Here is a 6,967-nt window from a genome sequence, read left to right on the forward strand (position 1 = left end):
TCCTACATTAGAACTCAACTTCCCATCAAGTCTTTTCTTTCTTCTGGTTGTTTTGATTACAGGGAATCTATAGCATTCACCACCTTCTTTTGCTTTTTCGATGGATTGGATTTTTGTCTGTTTCTCATCATTTTGTAGAAAGCATGAAAGGGTACTAATTTCTTTAGCAGCTTCCCGTATATGCAGTCCAGACTTTTGTAGTTTCTTCTGAATTATATTAATTGGGCTCAGGAGCTTTCACCAGAATTCCAGATAGGTAAAAAAATCTTAATTTTGCACTGCATGAAGAAGATTCTGTGCATTGCTTCTAGTGTCCATTCTTTCGGTTCTTGATTAAGAAAGTTTCTTCAACAGCTTGATGATTTTGTCTGGATGCAAGGAAACTGCCGACGTAGCTTCTTCTCTTGTATTACTTTTTTTTCCAACTTCCGGCTTCATCTTTTTTCAGTTTGGCCCATCTCAGAAGATTTGAAAAAAAACTGAAAAATTCATGTACAGTTCCAAAAGAGGTGACAATTGTTGGATCTTTCTTAACAGAATGAAAAGCTGCCAGGTTGAGAGAGTGATTATTACAGTGCAGAAATGTTGCCTTTTAATTTATGTTTAACAGACGTATCCGCAGGCCAGACAGACGGTCAATCATTGTGGCTGCATTATCATATGTTTAACCTCTGCGGCACGCTGTTTTGTAGCCCCTCTGGTCAACTCGGCATGGAGGAAGATTCCATTTAAAGAATTACATTCTTTTAATTTCACTAATAAAAAATATACCATGATTGTGAAATTTCCTCTTATGCAGAGACATACATTTAGATTTTTTTATTCATTTTCCCACCCTTACAATTTACTCTTTTAACACTCTATAAAAACAGTTTTTTTTGTGTTTTTTTTAATTTAGAAAAACATGTGTCCATTGGATTGAGGAAAAATGAATAGAAGGGTAATAACTCCAGTGTGAAGTTTAATTTTGAAATTATATAAGCCAAATCCGAATAATGGACAATTCTAGAATTATTAAAAATAACCATTGGATCTGTTATACCCGATTCTGTACATTTTTCTTCATTGTTAATTAGAGTAACTTTAAAATACTCGCCATTTAAATCTAGTATAAGTAACAAAGTGAGAAATATTTTTAGTTCTTGCTGCAAGCACATGTTTGATCTTCTTTGAGAGGAAAATAAATCGGCAACAAATCTTTTAAAGATTTGCGTTTCAAAATTTAAAACTAACTTTAAAAACAACCTTTGATCTCTGTGGGAAAAATATTTTTAAAATGTCAACAAAGTAAAATTACTGATAGACCTAGATCTAGGTTTAGTCTTTGTTATAAAGTTAATCCATAATTGTTGAAGAAAGACTCCCGTTGACACTATTTGTCAATCAAATATATTAATTTATGTATTTACAAACAATTAACGGACACTCATTTGGTGCCCCCCTCAAGTGGGGGCCCCGGGGATCTTCAAATTCACCCCCCATCCCCCACCCTAGCTACGCCACTGCTATTTACAATCAGCAAAATGGTATTGCATTATTTCTAAACCTTGAAAAATAAAGATCATTACTTTTTTAAGAATATAATTTCCTATATTTGGGGCGAATACCCTTACAGGTCTATAATCTGATCATTATCATTATCCATTTTCCAGTCTAGGAATAATTAAGGGTTAGGGTTAAGGCTTTTAAATAGTCAATTGTTAACAAAATCATGTAAGACAGAGCAGAAAGAAAACATCAAAGGAAGGCAACTCAAGACTCCTAACAAACATTAATTACTGCGGTGATGTCCCCTTCGTAAAATCAAAAAAGGGACCCAACCTTCAGAATCACGGAAAGCAAGCATATCAATAGTTGCATCCCTTGTGACTGAAACGAAAAAAACATAAGCCACGTGCTGGGCAAACAGATGGAGTAGAGATACTAGGTGAGCAAGAGTCAAGGGAAGCAAATTTTTTTCTTAATTGTAACTAAAAAATGAGGAGCAAGAAAACATGGCGGAAACTTCCAGGAAACAAACATGTCAGAGCCTGGGAAGGTAATTAGAGAAACAAACAGCAATAACTGAAAATAACCTAAAAGAAGAAACCTGACTTCTCGCAACTTAGTTTACTTCATTTGTATTTTGTCAGTAATAGATCTAGAGCTAGAAATGTATCTCCACAAACCGTACTATACATCGTGCCAACAAAACAAACACAGGATCATCTTCACAATTTGAATAAGCCCATACATTCACGATGACATTTTATTTTTTATTTTTAGAGACCTATTTGTAGATAAGGATATTGTCGTTCTAAAATTGTGCTACACATTATCATTAACTACAGTCTTTAAATTTAAAACTTTAGTCATTTTCTCCACGCACACATACACACACACACAATCACACCAATTAATACAGATGTTCCGTGTTCTTTGTAAAAGCACAATTGATAATCCCTCACATACATTCGGACATTTTTCTACATGTAGAGGAGACTTAGATTTCAAATATATATTCAGATCTATGCAGAAATTAACATATATTGAACAGAAACTGGAACGAAGATAGCTACACACCAAGATCAGAGGCAATAATTTGATAATGTAGAAATTAAATTCAAACTTTAAAATAAACGCAACCTATATAGTGTTATAAACTTGGTGATGGCACAGATGGGGTAGTGGTGTGTGTGTGTAGTCAGCCGACGCTAATCGCCCCAGGCCAGCGCTAGACGAGCGGTCAACCGTGATGAGTTACGACGGTCAGCTGAGACGAGTGTCAACATTACCGTTCTAGAGGGATCGGCGTCGTGAATAGAGCTCAGGAGCGTCACGAGGGATGTGGTCGTCTGACCACCCAGAATGGTCGAGCGACGTTCTGTCCGGTTCTAGAAGGCCAGCAGGGACCCTATATAAAGAGCGAAGGTATCAGAGATGAGCGAGACATAACTTCCCAATCTACAGTTCTTTACGACGGCTCAGTACAAGTCCGAGACGCGATGAAGAGACCAGGGTAAGAGTCAATAAGGCGTAACAGTTGTTAACAGAGAGATATTTGTACAGTCTTGTGTTACGTGCTGCCAATTGTACAATATTGGCCGTTATTTATTGACATTAAACTATTACGTTATTTTGAAGCCCAGAGTTGTCAAGTTCTTTAACTTGGTGGTGTCGTGTGGTGCAGTTTACAGAGAGCCTGGATAGGGAGATTCGTAACAATATTTAGATTTTACTGCTCCGTCATTGCCAACGACAGATCTTTATGGAGACAGCTTGCTGACCAATGCGCCGAACGGCGCGGGAGGACCTAAGTCTAAGTAAACTCCGTCATTTATGTCTACATTTGATGTAATGAAACTCTTCTTTGGAATACTAAGGCTATTCTTCTAGTCAATAAGGAAAAAGTGCGGCATTTTAATGTGTTACAACATTCATGCTTTACACTGCAACATATAGATTTGGCAACATTTGGTTTGGTTTAAGTTAAGAGGCATTGAGCAGGCATCGAGCATTTTAATACTATCATGAATTCCGTATTTTTAGAGCATAAGTCTACTTATGTTTAATATGCATTATGTCATTTCCACTTCCGTTTATAAGCGGTTAAAATAAATACCAATAGCATTAATGAAATAAATCTAGTTGTTTTGTTTTTTTTCGAGAGAGAAAGAGAGAGAGAGCAAGTAATGGTACTTTGTAACACTGTCAAAAAATATAAAAAAAATAAATAATAATCCTAAAAGCATAAAGATAAAGATAAATCTAGATCTATTGTCATTTAGCTACATTCAAAACTGGTCATACATATGATTACAGTTAATAAAACCAAACTGATATTGCTTTTTATTTAGAGGACGGCCATAATAAACCAGTGCTTTCTTTTGTGATGGTACGCACCGCTACGGCGTACCGGCACCTCTTTTTATTGTGGAGAAAAATCATTACTTTTCTTAACGTTTATTATAAATTTAGTAGTAGTTAAAAGTGAGGCAATCCATCACTGAGTTCCGGCAACTATTTTTTTTTGAGTACCGGCACCTATTTTGTTACAAAAAAAGCACTGTAGCATGGAAAATGTAGATTTCGAAAGTGATGTTCACAACAAATATAAATATTAGTTAACTGAACTGTGTTTTTTTTTCTGGTACACAAAAATTAAAAGAAAAATTTTTTTTTGTTTAAAAGGCTAAGAATGCACTTTGTATGTAAATGCCACGCACCTTTTCTACTTTTAAAACAGTCAATCAATAATTTTCAGTGAAAATATATGTCTTCTACCTAATAAACACTAATGACATCACTAGCATCGATGTCACCCGGTCTAAAAAGCTCAGGGCGTCACGCCCTAACTTAATATACTCTTCCATTCCGCTTGCAGGAAAAATTTCCTTAAAAATGTTTATTTTTTTGACTAATTAAGTTTTTGTTAACCTGCAAATGGATTGTTGATTCTGTTTATCAATAACTGCTTATGACATTTTGTCAATAAGAATGGCAAGCATTAAAAATCTAAAATTATTGAAATTAGAAAAATTATTCTGAACATGCATTTTATTACTAGAGGTTATTAAAAAACTAATTACGGAAACGGTTTTACAATAAACATTATATCGGTACTAATGTCTCTTAATTGCTTCCAAGAAGTGATAGTACATCAAACATCGCCTTGCAAAACAGACTCCCCCCCCCCCCCCCCCCGCCTCCAGCTCGATACACCATTGAGCACACAAGGAGAGTGGAGTAAAACACAAGCTGTTGAGAGAGAGCAGGAGACTAGCAATTATTGATCGACCAGGTACTGGTACCAAAAAGGCTAAGGTGTCACAGGCACGCACTAAGCTAGTGGAGTTGTGCTACAGGAAAAAAAAATGCCCCATAGCGACAATAAGTTAAAGTAGAGAGAAGTCAACCTGTCATGACTTCTCCTCTTCTCCCCTGTAACAAAGACGATTTCTCTATAGTGTGACCAGTTGGACTAGGCCCAACAGATAAAACTGTAGTGACCTTGCTGTGACGTCAAATACAAGCAAATATGTGAAGCACTGGAAAATGCTATGTTTTAGAATGAGATCCTTTGAAGTGTCCGAGAAATTTCTAAACTGGTCAACAACTTTTACAGTAAGTAAAATCATGACTAAAATTTTAAAGCCGGAACTCGTTTATTGTTATTGAATATGCTTCATTTCTTTATAGTTCAGACACATTTAGTGTGTTCAATGTCCCTCCAGAAACCTGAGGAATCTAAAATAATATTTTTTTTAAATACCCTAAATCTATCTAAATAGAAGAACTAAGGTTTTTAACAAATCATGTAAACCCAGTTTCATTGTATTTTATATTACACTAGATATATGTTACCCGCGACCCGCGTGTTTTTATTTGCGCATTACTTTCAATATAGTCACTGAGAGTGTTTTGTAAACAATTAAACGAAATAATAATGTAATAAGTAAAGCGAATGTGTCGATGTAAAAATAGTGTGAATGAAGCTATCAAATCAGAATAGCTAATAGGCTTAAATCCATTTTTCCAAATTAAAACATTTGCTTGTAGGCCTACATATATTTGATTAAAATTTGAGATGAATAGACTTAATTTTGTATGTTCATGTGTTACAGTATAAAGTAGATCTTGAGGTAGACATAGATCTCAACTATATGTATCTATATATATCTCAACACGGCTACGCAGCTTTAGCGAACAGTGAACGAATATATTAAAAATGCTTTAGAAAAACAAATTTGAATGTTAATTTGATTAAAATATGAAATGAATGGACAATAATTAGTATGTTTATGTGTTAAAGCATAAAACTGTCTTTGCGAAAAGAAGTTTTATCATCTTAGAGTTCAATAAGAGTTTTAGACCTAGGCCTAGGAATAGACTCATTAGAGAGATGTGTTAATGTGTAACCATTTTGGTAATGTCTAATGAAATAATGTTCGCCATGAAATCTGTAGTCACAGATATCAGGAACTAATTTATGTAAAAAATGCTTTTGGATAATCTAGTGGATTGGATTTAGATGTTAAACGTAGCTAATGATCCTTTCACGTTATTTCTCTTTCGCTACGAAAATAAAATTGGTTTTGCGAAAATGGGGTTACCCGAAGTCGATACATTCTTATCTATTAAAAACGAAAAGAGCGATAGCTTTGTTAAATGAATGGGATTATAAAGTGAACAATTAAACGAAATTATATTTAGTACGCGATTCATGAATGAATATAGATCTAGGCTTATCTCAACTCGGCTTCGCAGCTGCCGCGGATGAGTGTAGCTTTAGAAAACCAAATTTGAATGTTTATGTGATCAAAATATGAAATGAATGGACTTTAATTAATATGTTTATGTGTTAAAGTATAAAACTATCTGTGCGAAGAGAAGTTTTATCATCTTAGAGTTGAATTAGAGTTTTAGATCTAGGGATGGGATTATAAAGTAAACAATTAAACGGAAATAATAGGGCCTATAAATAGAGAAATGAAGAATAGAGGAAAGGAAGAAAAAATAATATGAAAACGAAGAATGGCTTTTAAATAATCAATTGTAAATAATATACAGACAGTGCAGCATGAACACATCAAAGAAGGACAACTCTAGACTCCTAACGGAAAAATAATTTCTACGGTGCTAGCCCCTGCGTAACAAAAAATACAAAGGGACCCAACCTTCAGATCACGGAAAGGAAGCATCCCTTGTGACTAATTACAAAAACGTAACTCTCTCATAAGCAGTTCTCAAGTACAGTCGTTACCGTATTTGCTTGAGTAGGCTGAGGTGGTCTTAGCCCTTGAGTTCGAATTAAAATCACATTCCAAATATTGTGTTTTATTTCAACAAATATTGTTTTGTAGCATTAAATTCTTATTATCTTCAAAAACTTTTGTTCTTATATACAAGCTTATATTGTATCACAATGTTATATGTTGAAAGAATGTTTGCTGTTTGTTTTAAATTTCAACCTTCTAGAATTGTTACA

Source organism: Biomphalaria glabrata, chromosome 11 (assembly GCF_947242115.1).
Source record: "Biomphalaria glabrata chromosome 11, xgBioGlab47.1, whole genome shotgun sequence".
Classification (NCBI taxonomy): Eukaryota; Metazoa; Mollusca; class Gastropoda; family Planorbidae; genus Biomphalaria; species Biomphalaria glabrata.